This window comes from Streptopelia decaocto (genome assembly GCF_964273445.1).
Source record: "Streptopelia decaocto genome assembly, chromosome: 8".
In the NCBI taxonomy this organism is placed as follows: domain Eukaryota; kingdom Metazoa; phylum Chordata; class Aves; order Columbiformes; family Columbidae; genus Streptopelia; species Streptopelia decaocto.
In genome coordinates this window covers 12,147,318-12,165,383 of record NC_138662.1, presented here as the reverse complement: position 1 = coordinate 12,165,383, position 18,066 = coordinate 12,147,318, and the positions used below count along the sequence as shown (strand labels likewise).

Here is an 18,066-nt window from a genome sequence, read left to right as displayed (position 1 = left end):
TTAGTAACTCGGTTGCAGTACTGGTGACGCAGACAGCCCTGGGGAGACAACCCTGGAGCAGAGTCAGGGTGTCGTACTCTGCAATGGGCAACCTGCAACCATGCCTCCAGCATCCACACTGGGTACAGTGCCAAAAAGCCACACAGCCAGTCACGGAGGCATCAAAGGCAAATGGGAGACAACTGTTTCTCCTCCCCATCCCCATCGTGTCTCCACTACAGGTCTAGGGCACTTGGGCAGAGCCCAGCAGGCAGAGGTGTCAGCCTGCACTCCGTGCCACATCTCAGCATGCTGCTGGTGGCAGGGCAGGCAGGTACGCTGAAGAGCACATATGGTTTCAATATGGGTAACCCCTTTAATAATCCAGCAGCAACACAGGACAGACCAGGTGCAATGAGACCTGCAGCACTCCTTCTCAAAATGCTTCCTGAGCCAACAAACGCCATGATTGTTCACTTCAAAAAATAAACATTTGGAAAGGGACCATTTTACAGGCTTCCACAGCACTGTGCGGCTCTTGCCACTGCAGCTGGATTGCTCAGCCAGCCCAAGGCAGGCAGGGAAACGCAGGACCCATGGCCACCCATGGGACCACCACCCTGGAACACAACAGAGCAATGGCCAACCATAACAGCTTGCAGGCGTTACAAAACAGTAATGAAAATAAGAATGAAGAAGAGGGTTTTACACAGCATGATCCTTCACCAACCCAAGAAGACAGTGGTCAGATGACGGGGGAAGAAAAAAAAAAAAACAGGGAACAGAAACAGCGGGCAGAGAGAAAAATCTGTCAGAGGAAATGCAATGCCAGAAACTGTTCCAGGATCCGGTGGCTGGATGCCAACTCAAAAGCCTAAAAAAAAATGAGGCTACAGAGCCCTCAGAAGTTCCTGATTAGAAAAAAAAAACTGGGCAGGCTGAGGTTTGTCAAGTTGTGCTCACTGTGCCCACTCTCACCCAGGAGGTCTCAGCCTGAAATAGGTCTCTGGAGAGGGGACCCAAGGCATCCAGGAACTTTGGCAAGTTATCCTTTGGGAAACATGCGTCTCCTAAGGCATTTGTGCATCTTGGAGAGTTTTTAAATGGTACCGAGCCTTAGCACTTTTAATTGCACATACCATACCCAAGATCATCAACTCAGTAACGCTGTCACACGTGTGGTACATTACTGTATGGTCAATCTCCCTAATTATTCTTGAGTTATTTTTTCCAGTAGATCTACAGAACTATCAGCATAAATCTCAAAACATTTACCAGTCAACAAACTCAGCACAACAGACATAAGCTTGGCCCTGACAAATAAAAAGACGACGGAAAATGTATTTATTTGTAGCAAATGTCCTTTCCTATAACCATCGAATAGATTACAACTGCATTTCTTTCCTTGCATTGCACCCTGGGATCCAGACATTTAACTAGCACACAATGCAGTCCTGGATTAATCATAAATAGAATATATTTTTAAGTGCATTAATTATGTAACAGATGCTTCCAGGATTCCAATGGAGGTAATTTTTAAAATCCCAGTGTACAGTTTTATGAATCTGCGCAGTTTCAAGGTTGTTTTAAATTTACACTCAATACTACACTTATTTAAAACCAAGAGGTAATCAACCACTGCCTAATTCTTTTATTTCACTGCAGACTGGAAGACATGCCCTCCACTGTTACCATCGGACATCCCGGCTGCTGATGGAGGTTCCTGCCATTTCTTCGCCATGACAGTGGGTTTGGATAACGAGCCATGTGAACATAAGATTTCTGCATTTGCCTTCTAATAATAATTTCTCCTCCTCAGACTGATTTGTCCCATTCTGAAATCTCAGGTTCTTCCTGCACATTCCCACTCCCACAAAAGATATATTTAGTGACATATGGTGCACGTGGAAAAAAAGTGAGTTCACTCCTAAACAATGATGTTCTGCTATACTAGAGAAAAATGGGGTTTATCTCACTTACCTTGATGGTCACAAACATGGCTTATGCAGCTACAGGGAATACCTGCAGATCCACAATATTTTTTGCTAGTTACTGGGAAATTTGTTGTTTGTACAGCCAGCTTCAGCTGCTAACAACCACAGACAGCTTCACCAGCTACACCTTGTGTGAGGTTTCCTGGCTATGGCACCACAGCGACAGGTACTGGCTGTGGCATGAGTGGGACAGTGGAGACCTCAGCAGCCTTCAGATGGCTGCACCAGAGCGCCCCGGGGCAGGAGCACCACAGCCTCCATGTCTTGGATGCAAAGTTTGCTTTTCTCTCCATCTTTGCACATCACATAATTCTTGGATCAAGCTGTAGGTCTTCTCACAGAGCTTCATCTATGCTTCTGTCTGCGATGCTTAATTTGTAATGACTCGGAGGGGCATTTTTCCAGGGCCTCGCTGTGTGTGCAGCCTGGTAACTGGGAGAGCCCATACCCTGGCAGCATTGTGCTGCCTTGGGTTCTGCCTTCAAACAACCCTCCAACTGGTCTAGGGGGAGACGGAAAAGTATAGGACAGAGAGCAATTAAGGCTCCAATCAGATGTGGTGTTAACACATAAGAACAAACAGTAAATAACCCTAACAGGAGGTGTTATTTGGGAGTACGTATAATTGCACATGCAGAATATGAAACCTCAGCACTTGGTGAAGAGAGGAGGTGAGGACAGGAGCGGTTCAGGACTGCAGCTCTGCTCACCTGCACATCAACCACTCCTCAGGAGACCTGGCAACTCAAGTTGGGCACAAACCAAGGAGGAAGAAAAGGTGGATAATAAGTATTTTATTCCTTCTAAGTATTTTATTCTGACTGCTACTCCTTTTAAAAAATTAAAGTAATAATTAAAAGCAAGGGTTAATGCTTTGATGCCTCGTTTCATAGACTACACATTCAAATTCCTCAACAAGACAATGCAAAAACCAGCCGTTAACCAGCCGTCAGCTGAAGAAAGCAGACGACTTTGTGCAACACCAGAGAGGCCCCAGGGCGGGCAGCTGGGTGCTGGTCTGGGTCTCGCTTCCCCAGATGTGTGGCGGGCAGCCCCATCCAGTGGGTATCCAGCCTTTCCTCTTTCGACCTTCCCCAAAATGATCCTTGGGCTCTGAAGGAAAACGCTTAGGGCATGGACTGGCCTCACCTTATCAGCAGACGTTGGTTAGGCAGCAACACTTGGAGAGAGTCAGGGAAGTCCTGCAATACTGCTCTCTGGTGCTCACCCCTCCCAAAGCACTCTACCGGTCCCTTCCCACTGCAATATGGGGACAGAGAAGCAAGCTAAGCTCTCAAGGGCAAGAAGATGCCACCATGCATGGAGGGAAACTGATCCCAAGCAACACAACCTGCCCGCACAGCCTGGTAGAGGAACGAGGTCCCTGCCAAACTGTGGCAAGACTTCACCCCCATAGTCCCCGTGACACATGTGAATGCCGACACCATGCCAGGTTATCAGTGAGGTGATAACACTCGTAGGCTGTACCTGCTTGGCACACCTGGAGCGAGGCTCCCTAAGGGCTCCTCCACTTTCACTTCCTGCTAACACGCACCTGCACCCATTTCAGAAGCAATAAAGGCATAAACCGCATTTAAAGCTTTACTCGAACCCCCAATATAAGCCCAAACAAGCCCTGTGCCATGCTAACGACCGTCCATGCCGACAGCTGGGCTCGCAGGCAGCCCGGCCGGCTCTGCGCATGGCTGTCCCTGCACCGCAGACGTGGTCCCCGGCCACCCCCACACACCCAGCACGTACGTCCTGCACAACACTGAGCCAACACAGGCTATGGGTCAGACCCTTTTTGGTGTAAACCCACGTGATGTCAATGAGCCCTGGCTATCTATTTCCTCATCAGCTTCTGTTCTTTAACTCAAAAGTTAGCTACCAGGCTGGACACAGTTTTATCTGAGTTTTATGTGCAGCTGTATTTGCTTATTGCACAGATAAGTGTTATAAAAACAAGAAGAAACAACAGCAGCTAGGAATCTGGATATCTCTCAGTGCCCTTATCAAAAATACCCAGCCTCTGGACCAGCTCATCATCAACTGGTAACAGGAAAGAAAAAACCCAAAGAAAACATGATGCTGGGCTTTTCACTATGTGCATGTTAACAACTTTAGTACCAGGCACCAAGGGAGCACCATTACCTTAACAATTGAAAGAAAACCCACACTTGCACTAGCTTTGGCAGAGTGGTCCCACCAGCCAGCACTGCCAGGAGCATGTCCAAGGCAGCTGGGCAGGAGGACTCCTCTGCCCAGGTTTCACATTGCAGCAAAGCCAACCAAGAGGCCAAAGATTTATCAAGGGGGTGGCCCTGACCCCCTTGGTCCCTCCTCTGACTTCCAAAGAGTCCAATGAGGTTGCTCAGCTGGCAGAAAATGTGTTTTGCTGCTGAAGTCGGTTTTCTGCTGGTCTAGTTTCCCACATGGTCTCACCCTCTGATCAGGAGCTGATGCACAGGGACGTGATGGGAAGAGGCCAGGAACAACCAGAAAGGTCTGTTCCCACAGCAGTTGCCTCCTAAATCCACTTAACTGCAACATGAACAGAGCCCTCATTCTCTACAGCACCAAGCACGCTGTCAAACAGTCTGTGAAAGCAACGTCAGCCTTCATCTGAGAGAGGAAAAAAATTGAAGAGGTAAAGGCTTTCCAAGGAAACAATTCTCATTTGATACTTGTCATGAAGTTGCGAGCACGCCTGAGTCACAGCACACGTGTGGACCATTGTAACACGCTTGCAGAGCAATGTGTCCTCCTCCTCAACCTGCCGAGAGCATCCACCTGGCAGAGGTTGACATGCGGAGGTGATTCAACACCGATGAACAGAAACACTAAGACACGCTGTTCTTAAAACGGGGGCTGTACCTGTCACTACTTTTATTTACCCAGAAAAGTTTTCTGCTCTGTATGCCCTTCCAACCTACCCCACTGAATTAAGCAGAATCCCCATCCTACCCTGGACGCTCACTGCAATCAGACTGGGAGACAGTGCTCCTAATACAGGCAGGCATATTTTTTTTTACTTTCAGACCTATGAGAAATACCAGTTGAAAATGTGACTATTTTTTAACTGACAGGGCATTATGTAAAATATCTTCCGCCCCCTCCTTGTGCTTACAACACAGAGCAGAAGACATTTAAACAACAACAACAACAAAAAGACACCAAAGAAATGGAGGGGAAAAATACTTCCCACCAGAATGCAAATATTTGTGCATAGAGAGAACAAAGTATTCCATAAAGCTTTCAATAAAGGATGACTGCAGGCCAAATTTTACCCTTAGACACAGGCACATACTCCAGCTAAAGTTCCTCAGAGCTGCCCAAGTTTGTGTGGAGGCCAACCCAAGCACCCTGCGTTCATGTGCAGAAGGACAGTGAGCTCAGGAGCTGTGGTAAGACTTCCAGCTCTTTCTCAAAAGCCAGACGAGATCTGCTTTAAATCAGCGAAGAACTTCGGAGATGAGTCAAACCTGCAGGATTTGCTGCAATACTCGCTGCAAAAGAGGATGTGAGAACTGGCAAGCGCGCTGTGTTTACTCACTGTGCCATCTAATTCTGGAAACGCGAGCTGAGATTCTGTGTTCGAGCACGACTCTGAGAGGTGGTGGGAAGATCCTGGCCACATTACAAAGTCACTCGCTGGGCAAAACTGGCGATATCTGCTTAAACAGGGCCACAAGCTGACAGTCCTGCAGCTGGCAAGCGAAGTTTCCCCAAGGAAGATACTGAGCCGCATCTGCCTCTGGCCCTGGGGATGAACCTCTGCAGGCAAAGGCTCACGAGAGGAAAAGTGATGCTCTAAAAATCACGCACTGCTTCAGCTAATGACACAGATTTACACTGAGTGTTAGCCTGTTTCACTAAAAAAAGCCAGCAAGATTTTTTTTTTTTTTTTCCCTGGTGCAAATTGTCCTTTATAGAGACTATTAATATCCCTCTTACTTCAGCTTAAGCTATACTTCTGTTCCTTGTTCTCCCACTGACTTAAAAGATAAATTACATCTCTTTTTGCAAGTTATCTGTATCTTTTGTCCTCGTCCCTTCCCTCCTGTTACTGCCTGGACAGGCAGGCTGTTTTCTAGGGAAACCACCGCACAGCGCACACAGTTTAGATTTGCAGCAATATTCATATTTTTAAGCAGAAAATGAAAGATGATGCCTAGTTTATACTAAACAGAAACCCTTTTATTCTGGACTTGTGTAATTAGTTCTGTGTTGCACAAACTAATAACTTAGATGAAACATGCTGCTGTAAACAGCCACCTCAACTAGCTGCAGAGATGCAGACACCAGTGAAGACAAACAGCAGTGGACGGCAGCTGCTGGGAGGTTATGCTGAAACAAATGCATTTTTATTTTTCCCTTTAAATTACAAAAGATTGTAATTTTCCTCAGCAATGCCCCTAATTAAATTGAAACTCTCCACATCAGAATTAAATACGTCCTATCTACTAAAAATGAAGTGTATTATTTATCACTAATATTTAATGACAAAAACCTGATAACTTTCTCTGATTATACCACTGATTTCCTCCAGTCATGCATCATTGGCTCTGTTGGTCATTAGCATTATCACAGTGCATAAACTCTGGCTTATGCAGCAAGTTTGATAACAGAGCCAGATGCCTATAGCTACTATTTTTCAGTTTGTTGAGATTTACTAGTTTACATCTCTATGAGCATGCCTCTATCTAATGGCATCTATTATAATCCCTAAAAATCCTATTTAATACATTTCCATTCCCATGCAACACGCTTCTGCGCAACCAGAATTCCTCAGCAAATATAAAGTGCTCGCTGAAAAATCAGATTTCCCTTTCAACCGTCCAAGGACCCTGTTCCAGAAAGACCATATTCCAGCCAATCTGAAAAATAAATACAAAATACCTAGTCTTCTCCAACTCTTTAATGCTAGGAATATTCTGGGTAGGCTCAAGATATTTTAGTTTAATTCACAGGTAATGTTCCATTTCAGCTTTCACAAAAGTGTGCTTTTTGAATGCTGCAGATACTGCTTTTATACGAGCGAAGACAAAAAAAATCAGAACAAATGTACACAGTACAACATCAGCTAAAATATAACAAAATCAGCTTCTCCCATTCTCAGTTACATCCTGTAACTGAAATGACGGATCAGAAAGGTTTCCTGAATAAGACCCTCATTCCCTACATCACTGGCCTTCAGAAAACTCAGATGCGATAGCCAGAGAATAACTTTAAAATACTTAGGCAAACAATAATTACACTGCATACTTTGGACATTCCTCTTTCAAAGCCTTTTAAGTATCGAGTAATTTATCACAGAAACATACATTTTCACTTTTCCAAATGCACAACTCAGCAGCTTTAAAAACCGAATATACATTATCTGAACATCGATGCACAGGCACGTCATTTAAAACTAACAAAAATTATTTCCTACAAGCTATTTCAGAGGCTCCTTTTCCCAGCACCCATGCAATAACCAGAACAGGATGGGGCACCTGACAACTCCCTGATTGAAGTAAATCACTAAAGTTAACACATGAGTGTTTATATTATTATTATTACTGTAAAACTTACTAGGAAAAATCTTTCTAAATCTGCCAAGGTAGATATAAGTTATGATGTTCCATACAAAGATCCAGATAGATTCTTATTATATGTTACACACATGAATATTCAAAGATTTTATTCCCTGAGCCAAATGGACCTTTTTTTAAAAAAAACCCCACAGTCCACCCAAGGAATCTCCCATGATTTCAGCAGAGGAATCTGGGGTTTCGGCCACATAACTGAAGCACAATCTAGCTGTCTTATATATTATACATGGAAATATACCCACTTATGAAATTCATCCAAGGGGGAGGGATAAGTTACAGCACACTGATCAACAGAGTTTGCATGATACTATCTGAAGGAGCCCAATTTGAGTAGAGCAGTTATGAAAGCAAAAAGTCTCAATACTAATACAATTGGTGCCGCTGTATTATGCTATTTGCCAGGCAAAATTCATATCACTCATAGAAAATTTCAGTTTGGGTATAGTTTCACTAGCACTAACCATGATATTAGAAGCTGGGACCATTATATAAGAAACGGCAGCGATTTGATGAGTTTAATGCCAAATTCCACGATCTCTGTCAAGGCAAAAGAATGGATCGAGCCCTGGCAGAATGGCAGCGAGCGCGGGAGCACAGGATGCAGCAGCACCAACACAGATGCTTCCCCAGCCCCGGTACCACTCCCTGTCCGGGGGCTTCAACCTGATCCTTCAAAACTGAAACAATGAAAAATATTATCATTGTTCTCCTTTGCCCACCTGCTCCTCCATCTGCACCCTCTCCAAAATGCACTTTTGACCTTACTGAGCATCAACACACGTAAAGTCTTGCTGGCTGCATTCTTCCCCAGACCTGGCTGGTTCTGGTAGAACCCAGCTTCAACATCCTCCAAACAGCCCAACGCTGGGAGCTGCTCCGTGATGTCCCATGTCCCCTACACTGCCCCTGCTTTTAAGAGGATTTCTGCCACAGGAGGAAAGGAGGATTTACACCACTGATTTTAATTGAATTTTTTCTTTCCAGCACAAGTATAAAACGTGGGAACTGGGCTAGATGAGCTAAAAGCTGCCTGACGGGCTAACAAAAATTTGTCACGAGGCTCACGGAAGATAAGAGTTCATGACGTACTATCAGCAAGCTGACTATTACAACATAAAAGCTATTATTAAAAAAGAAAAAAAAAAGCACACAGATGAACACTTCAAGGTTTTAACTTCTTAATCCCCAACAGACTGCTCCTGAAATAAGGCTTGCAACAGGCCCAGCTGACCCACGTCACAAAAGACACCCTTGCAATCAAAAGACAGAGTAGCACACTTTAGTTGCAAAATAACCCCTATTTCTGCTACCTTGGCATTCCTAGAAGTATCTTGGGAAGAGGTGTCCCACTCACACTCACCTCCCAGCTCTCCGGTAAACAGAAGGAAAAACATAAATTTCGCATTCACCGCGCAACACCGGGAAGATGCTTTTTAAAACTGACACTGGTTCCTACAGAAATATCAGTTAATTACTTAATCCTTCTTAATGGAATGATTAACATCCTTTCAGCAAACAAGGCTGAGATGATTTAACATTTTACTGCATGTTTCATTACAGAACCAGTAAAATTAATACTGCTCCCCCCTCATCTGCTGCGACCACTCATTTCTTTATAATCAGTTACATTTTTCACTTCTGCAGAGCAGCTTCTGCACCCAGCTGAGGAAAAGATTCAAATATATAAAAATCCACATGGCTGTTACTCTGCTGTGAAGTCAAGGATCGACCTCCAGACAGGAACCAACAGAAACGCAGGTGTCCACAGCGCCGAGGAAATCGAGGTACGAGGCAGCACGGAGTAACGAGCCCTGGAACAACTTCATCAGCGTCCCGGGAGCACTGCGTTGCTGCGGAAGAGGGGCAGCCACTTCAAAGGGAACCGGGGAGGGAGGTTTGAATCCCGGCTCAGACAGCTCCTGAATCCCTGAGAACCCCCGGCCGCCTTTTTGGCAAGAACAAAAGTCCTTTCAGGGCTCCACCGCTTGCTGCAATCAAACCCGGGCTCAGACATTAATTCTGCGAGCAAGTGTTTTGAAGGAAGGGGAATTCAGCATCGATTTTTGTGATCAGATGTTTAGCGGCTGCTCTGAACACACCAGCAATCCCCTCTCACCATTTTATCTTCCTTTATCACAAGCTTTTTAATAGAGACATGACATTCTGCTTACTGCTGGGCTCTCTCTATTTATCTCTCTCTTAACAACACTTTGGCATCATCGGCTCCGCTATCTAAATCAGCAATAGTGCATGTCCAGTCACATAAAACCAGAGAGGGTTTCCCGAGGTGCCTTGGGAAGTCTGACTACTCTGGTTTACTGATGTGTTAATATGTCCGATCTACTAATTAATGAACAAACAGCTTAGGCTAGGAGCTGGGGGAGGGACACCAACATGAAGACTGCGGAGAGCCCAAGGAAAGACACTTGACCCTAATTGTTAGCAACAAGATGACAAGACTGATCGGGAAGCACAGCTAAAACTTGGATTCAACATGAAAGGAAATGTCTGGCGAAGAGGGGAAAACTAACGATGCTGTTAGAGGCTCCAGCCAACCTGCCGAACTGTGCCACCTTCTGTCGGACTGTCGGTGCTCAGCTCCCCAGCACCACGCTCCCATCGCATCCTTCTCTCCATGCCCAAATCCTCATCTTCTTCCCGCAACCCTGCAGCTCCAGGACATCCCTGACAAGGAAAGCTGGGAGTTTGCCCTGACCCACGATCGGCAGATGAGAAAGCACGGCTCATCCTGCACCTTCCCAGCAAAACCTTTGGCCACATGCAGAATCCCAGTGGGTGGGTTTCTAGCCAAACTTTGGTCCTCATTAAATTTCAGCCAAACCCAGTTCCATCCAGGGCAAAACGTTCCTCATCTTGAAAGCAGCCTGGACCAGGTACCGCAAAGGAGATGCGCTGCAGTTGGGGTCCTGAGCAGCAAATGAACATACCAGCACTACAGGAAACACTTCCATATATATTACAAAAATATGGGAAAAAAAAAGGTCCTAAGCACCTTCTACCTGAAAAAATCAATTAACAGTCACAACAATGCAAGAGAGCCTGCAGCACCATGCTCTGGGCCAGACATCCAGAAGAAAGTTGATTTACAGACTGCACATTCAGGACTGCCACACCGCAAACACTACACAACATCACCCCGCTGCGCAGGGAGCCCGCGTTCTCAGTGTAATTCTCAATTACCAGCAGTACTAAACTAACTTAGTGAGGAAATAGACGCTTCTAATAAAAACACAACAGTGACAAGTGTTGTACAGAGAGAGCGATTAGCAGTAAACAGTACACTGGAGAATCATCCAAATAAAATGCTCTGGGTATTTATTTGTGTTGCTTTCTGAGACCATTGCAACTGAATGGGAAACTGGGAAGAAAAAAAGCCCACAATTAGTTTCAGAATAGCACTCCCAGAAACACTGTAGCCTATCACATATATGTAAATATTTTACGATATGGGTTCCATTTCAGTAGATCTGTCAAGATACTTACAGGGCTTGACAGTATTTCTGTCTTTAATTAAATTTTCGCACACATACTTTAATGTAATTTAAATAGATTATTAGTTGTCAGAATATAGTATAAATTTTGTTTACGATTTAGTTACTTTAAGTACTCACATTGAGGAAACTCATTTAACCCCCTGACTGAGTAGCATTAAGTGTTGAGATGAGACTTCTAAAGAGCTTCTACTGCCCTTTGCACTCTTGCAATAATCTTAAATTACTACAACTTAATTGCAATTTCAAGGCACCAAAATGGAGACGTTTTAAAAACAGCACAGGGAGGGTCAACAAGGGGAGAAAAATTATTTAGTCCTCCTCAGGTACCAGATGCTTCTTGGAGAGAAATTGATTTTGCCCATGCCCTTCTCTTTGCTCATTTTCCATAGAACACTATCTTCATTTTCAGAATGGCACTGAACAAAAAGTTATTAAGATTATTCAGGATACTTGCCACATAGAAACAGCCATTAGACTTAAGTCTGTTCACCTGCATTCATGGAAGAGATCGGTGCCAGGAGAATAGAAAGACAAAACCCTAGAGCACATTTGTAAAGAAGCCTGCACGCAAACAGAGCCAGCGGCTTCCCTGACTTGGTAGCTCCAATGCTGAAGAGTAAGAAAAAAGAGCACACGTTAAAAGATTCCAGACATCCCAACCAACAAATATCTGATCTCCTAAAAATAGAACAGCTGATTCCTCTACAGCCCAAAATATAGATTTTTTTTTTTTTTTTAAATTAAAAGATTAGAGAGTTCCCACAATTGAGTTTTTCCTCTAATGACTCCATGATTTATTCCAACCTACTTTTTTTCCTCTATATACATTGGCATCACCTTGTTACCTACGGTAGCTGCAATTCCCCATACACTGCGAGCTGCGGGAATCAGCCAGCACGGGAGTTTGCGAGAACAGCGAGCTGCGAGCAGCGTTTTTGTCAGTGCAAAAGCAAGCAGTTCTAGCAAACACAAGATCTTATTTCTTATTGCAATGAGACATTTTACAAGGATTCGGCCAACGCAAAAAAAAAAAAAGCAGGCTCATGATTTAAAAACCACCGTGCTTTAGTGCCGCCGAGCACTTACGCGTGTCCTCAATGGTGTGAAGTCAAGGACCCCAAGCCCAGCCATACCTTTCTAAGCATTTCAGCAAAGTTTGGTTGCCAGGACCTCTAAGAACAGTCGCAAAGATGCTGCTGATCTCTAGTGCACAACGGTTATAAATTCCACTTAGCGAACGCTTTCTGGCTCCTGTCTCCACTGAACCGCTCACTGGGTGTGAAAACATGCTAGTATACGTAGGGGGAGCAAAAAAAAGAAAAAGTTTCAGTGATACGAGTTAGTGACACAGACCAAAAGCCAAACCCAAAGGCAGGGACATCAGTAGAAGCCCCAGCTGATGCCAGCGTGCCCTGGATCTGGCCCTGCACAGCCAGGGCGCCTGACTGTACCCTGAGCTCACCTTTGGGGACACGGGGACCATGCCATAGCCACAAGCTAGGAGGCTGTGTTCTCAAAGCAGGGTGCCACCCATGCTCCTGATCACCCCCCACAGTCTTTGCCCCCGGACCCTTCCCACCCTGCCTCCCCAGCAGAGACTCGCAGGGAAAAGCTCCGGGAAGCTACTGGGTAGCAAGACTCATATGAGGAATAACTACGATGTGTTGTTTAATTCAAATGTAAGCTTAAATACAAACAGCAAACAAAAGCCTGTGCAGCCAAGCTGCCTGACTACAGCAGGGCCTGATCCTGTGCCCCCCGAGGTGGGAAACCCCCGGCAAAGCTCCCCCCGGGCGCTGTGTCCGTGCGCACCGGGGATGCTTGCGCTCCAAAAGGCAGGGAAGGCCTGAACAAACGCCGTGTCTCCGAGGAGAAATCCAGCTACCTGCTAAAATCTCACTACATCTTCTCCAGCCCTGTCTCAACTGCATAGAAATATTTCAGCTCAGTGCCTTGAAGTTGTAATTAAATTGTAGTAATTTAAGATTATCACAAGAGCAAAGGGCAGTAGCAGCTCTTCAGCAGACTCCTCTCTCCACTTAATGCTACTCAGTCTTGGGGTTAAATGAGCTTCTTTAGTCTAAGTACCTTAAAGCAAGTGAATCGTAAACAAAATTTATACTATTTTCTGACAGCATATAATCTATTTAAATTTATTAAAGCTTCTCGGAGAAAATTTAAGATGACAGAAGTATCATTACGCCCTATAAATAACTGGACAGCCTTGCAGAAATAACTGTATTTTATATACATATCCTACATATGTGTGTGCATATGTTATTTGATATACAAATACATGCTCAACAGATATTTCACAAAAGGTATTACATTATCCGGTTCAATCTCTCAACATAAATGTCCACAAGCAGTACAAATAGTAAATGCTAAGCTGCATTCCACAAATTTGCCTCTTTACTACCAGCCTTTTTCCTAATTTTTACCACGTCGTGAAACAGGAATAATTCTGGAACTATAAATGTTTACAGTAAATCACACCAAGGATGATAATGCAAATTTTAGCTCTTAAAAAAAGGTGATCCAGTCCAAGAGAAAAACATATTGCAACATATGCTGCACTGAAGCCCAATGCATAATTCTTTCCTCAACTTTCCTGCTCCTTCTCTTACCAGTACAAAAACTAGCTGTGTTACTATTACTGGTGGAACTGATTTAAGCAGAAAATGTTTATAGATGTTAAATAACATTAAACATTACCCAAAATGGCTTAATAGCATACATGTGCATGTTTAACACACATACTTTTTATTGTCTAATTAAAGTATACACCATAAAAATCTACAGGCTTTATAGTAAGTTATGCAGGATGGTTATGAAACCTTACCTTATAAAAAGTATAAAGTACTTATTGTGTGATTTGCACTGCCAATTAAAGAAATACTTATGTGAAAAAGTTTTGGATTTCTTAATTCTTCAGTAGATGTGCACTTAGTCTGCCTCCTGATTAATATACATTAGGGTAACAGCCTTTTCCTCAGATTTTTTATAATAGGTTTGGAATACTTTAAAGAAAGAAGGGGCATATTTGTAAACTTTGTAGTCAAGTGTTTGAATACAAACATGAAAGTGTCAAGCAACAAAAATAACCTAACTCACTGGTTATGTCTGATTAATACTTAAATCCTAAACATTTACTGAAGTAAAATCAAGTATCTGTTAATACTCTTTACTACTATTTTCACTAAAAAACTACACAATAACACAGTGTCTCTAATATAGACATGAAGACAAGTTATATGCAGCTTTGCAAAAAACCTTGGCATATCAAAAATAAGGTGCCACCCTAACTGGCTGGTAATACGTTTGAAGGAAAGATATCACAAGTTTTCTGAACTCTAGGAACACAGTCATAAAACATACAGGGCTTAATCACAATCAAACTCCTCTATTATGCATCTGCACAGCACTTACACACAGAGAAAAAAAAACACATTTCCTTACAATTCAGAGATCCAGAAATGAAAGCTGAACTCCACAGAACTTCTACGGTTTTCAACCTTACACTACTGAAACGCCTTTTTCTCTGTGCTTCTAGACAGCAGAAATAAAATCAAATCCTAAGTCTCTCTGAAAGTGCATAAAACTCTAAACCACTATCACCTTAAAAAAATATAACCCAGCCCATGCACAAAAAAACTAACTTTGCAATCAAAATCGTAAGCAACAGAAAGCCTTGTTTGAAATAGTAGTTATTTTTCTCAAAGTTATCCTTTGGTTTCACAACAAAGATCAGCATTTGTAATGGTCCATTTCTGCATAAGTGAACATATAGCCTCGCTGCCTGATCGAATAGTCCAGAGCTTTCAGTGAGGCAGCTCCTGACAACAGCCCAGCAGCAGCTTTGTTTGATCTCTCCTGCCTTCCTTAATCTGGGTTGTCAAGGTTCACTTGTTGGAGGCTGTTTACTTTACTTTTTCCAGGAAAAAAAAAAAAAAAAAGAAAAAGAAAAAAAAAAAGTGATTTTTTTTTTTCTGTCTCTCATACAATGACTAATCCAAAGACTAAAGGGGAAGAATGCTGCCAATGCAAGATGTTAAAGCTACAATACCTTTTTGCAATGAGATTTTAGCCGACACCTTTTGAATGGTAACTAGTGAAGAGCTTCCTCCCCCAGTGCCCTGGTCCATTCAGTATGGTTGTGAGACAGTTCACATAAAATGTGCAGGGGAAAAGATTCAGAGGAGAAAAAATTGAAACCTGTAGCCTTGATTTCCCCTTCTTCCCCCAAATCTAGTTGCAGAGATGCACAGTACCTCCTTGCTTACACTCGCTTCTCTGAGAACTTGAATAATTTCAGGCTCTCTCAAACTTGCAAAAAGTAAGAGCTCCTCGGCAGTAACAGAAATGGTAAAAATAACACTAAATCAAGTGAAACGCCTATGTTCCCACTGCCGAAATATTACAGAAAACCGTGGATTAACAGTACAAGCAGCAAGTTTCTTCGACGACATTCTTGAAACTTTGTCTAATTAAGAAGCTGTCATTAGTGACATCAACATTTGGTCAAAGCAGATAAAAGGCAAGTTTAGAAAAATTATATGGAAACACAGTTTAGAGAATTGTTTTAATATTTATGACCATCCAGCACCCTAGAATTCAGCAGGCTACATTGTGTAGACGACACGCTACAAGCAGTATACATACATTACTCACTCAAAGAACAGTTACTAAAAATGAAACCTTAAACTTCTGAGCACAGAAGTTGGTCTCCAGCTTCTCTAGAGAAGCGGCTCTGAGAGCGCTCGCAGGCGGCAGATACCTCGGGTAGGTACGGGAGGGCTGAGCGCTGCTGCTGCTGCCAGCCTTGGGGGAAACCGGGGGAAAAGGAGCAAGAAAAAAAAGAAGAGGAAGAAAAAAGTAGTAATCTCACTCGGCTTAGTTCACTCAAAGCAAAAACACGCAATTAAAATCATTACAGCGAAGTGGCAGAAAGAAGACTCGTTAAAATCGCGCCGCTCCGCAGCCAGCCCGGCGATGCTCTCCGCGCCGGGGCCGCCGGATAATTAATAGTTGCGCGGTGGTGGGGAGGGGGCGGCCGCTGCTCCCCGCGCAGCCCAGCCCGCGCCCGGCTGGATGCCTTTTTTTTTTCCAGGAAAAAAAAAGACCAAAAAAAAAAAAAGAAAAAAAGACAAAAAAAAAAAACAACCGCGGGTGGGGGGAGGAGAGAAGCGCGGACACGCCGCTCGGACGCCGCCTGCAGCGCGCACTCTGTCGCTGCCCGGGGCAGGAGATGCTGCGCGGAGCGGCAGGTGCGAGGGGCGCAGCGCGGCGCGGCCCTACTTACCGGGCGCCGGCGGCCTCCCGGGCTCCGCGGCGCGCAGAGAGCCCCAGCTCCGCCCCGAAGCTCCACACCGCGGCTCTACGCGCAGGAGGGGGACACGTGAGGGATGCGCGGTCCTCACCCGCGCAGGAAGAAGTTGCGCCGGGCTGGGGAGGCGCGGATGTTTATACAAACACTTAGTCTCAAAAAGAACCTCGAGGGGGGATGGGCGCAGCTGGCCCCGGGGCGGGGAAGGACACGCGGCGCGGACCTCCGCGCCTGCGGAAGGGACTGCGCGAGCGGAAAGCTGCAACAGGTGCTGGGGGAGGGAAGCGGCCGGACCCAGCGCGGGGGGAGGAGGGGGGCGCGGCCCCGCCGCAACTTCTTGCCCGGAGTGCTGAAGTTGGGGCGTGCGCGCCCCTTGCGCGGCGGCGCGAGGGGGACCCGGCAGAAAACACGAGGAAAGTGCGGGGGGTGGGGGAAATTGAAAGAGGGGGGAGGGGAGAAGGCGCTGCATCCTACTCTCCGCGGAGGGTGCGCGCAGAGTGAGGCTGGGGGGGGGGATGAAGTTTCCAAAGTGGGCGGGTAGGGGGTGCGAGCGGCTCCGCAGCCCGGGGAAGGGGGGGTCCGCATCCGCGCACCGCTGCACCCCCCCCACCCCCCCTTACCGCGCCGGCGGCTGTCGGGGAGGAGGGGGGGCGGGCACGTGGGGCCGCCGGGGGGAAAAGTGCAACAGCGCCGGAGGAGTGGGGAAAGTATCGGGGGGCGCCGGACTCACCCGCAGGACTCGGCCTGCCGCTGCCCAGCACGGCGCGGCCCCGGCGCGGGCGGGCGGCAGCGCGGAGCGGCGCGGGCTCCCTCTCCGTCCCGTCCCTCCCTCCCGTCCCTCCGGCACGCCGAGCCCGGGCGGCGCGGCGGCGTGCTCCGCCGCTCGGTAAATAACAATAGAGCCCTCCGCTCGGCGCCGCGCCCGCGGGGCCCCGCACGCCGCCCCGCCGCGCCCCCTCCCCGCGCCGCCCCGCGCCCCCTCCCCGCCCCGCGCAGCCCCGCGCCGCCGCCCGCGCGGGCGGGCCGGGGGCGGCCCGCGACACCCCCGCGGAGGGAGATGTTGTTATTTTTTGCTGTTGTCAGTCTCTGACGTCACATCCACCTGCTGGGTAAACAAGGCTTGGTGCAAGGGAAAAATAATAATAATAATAAAAAAAAATTACAGCGCGGTTGCGGGGGGCGCGGAGGGGGAATGAAAGGTGGAAGCTCCGCCAGCGCGGAGTTCCGCGGAGGACAGCCGGGGGGGGGGCGGGTCGGGGAAGGCGGGGCAGGCCCGCGGGGAAGCGAAAGTGGCCGCGGAGCGCCCTGCGCAGTGCTGCGCGCTTCTGCGCGCCGCCGGAGAGAGTTCAACGCGGGGGCAGGCGGACCGGGGCTGCCCCGCGCGCCCCGAGCAACTTTTATGCAATCGTTCCCCACGGCCCCGCCATGCTGCGGGGGCTGGGGGCTGTCAAGCCCGCGTAGCTGTGGGCCGCGGGAGACCTCACAGGACCTTCCGCGGAGCCCGCCTTACCTGCGCGGAGCGGCGAGGCGGGCGCTGCTTGCGCTCCCCCTCGCAGCGCAACGCCGTTGTTGGCGAAACGCTGCTTAGAAACACTGCGCGGGTGCGCAGCGGCGCGCACCGGCCGCTGAGCGGGAGTGACCGACCCGAGGACGGA

At 46.7% G+C, this 18,066-nt stretch overlaps 1 protein-coding gene across 5 annotated transcripts in view; it reads right to left on the bottom strand.

Moving 5' to 3' along the window:
* FOXP1 (forkhead box P1) overlaps nucleotides 1-17,275 on the bottom strand; it is a 383,067-nt gene extending 365,792 nt beyond the window's left edge. For 4 of the 5 annotated variants that reach the window (XM_082060432.1, XM_082060427.1, XM_082060438.1 and 1 more), the window contains exon 1: nucleotides 17,142-17,275. The gene's annotated coding sequence lies outside the window, so the exon portion shown is untranslated. Of the gene's footprint in view, nucleotides 1-16,387; nucleotides 16,809-17,141 lie in introns of those variants that run through there. The other variant, XM_082060431.1, reaches the window with a different exon arrangement.
* Between the last annotated feature and the right edge of the window lie 791 nt (nucleotides 17,276-18,066).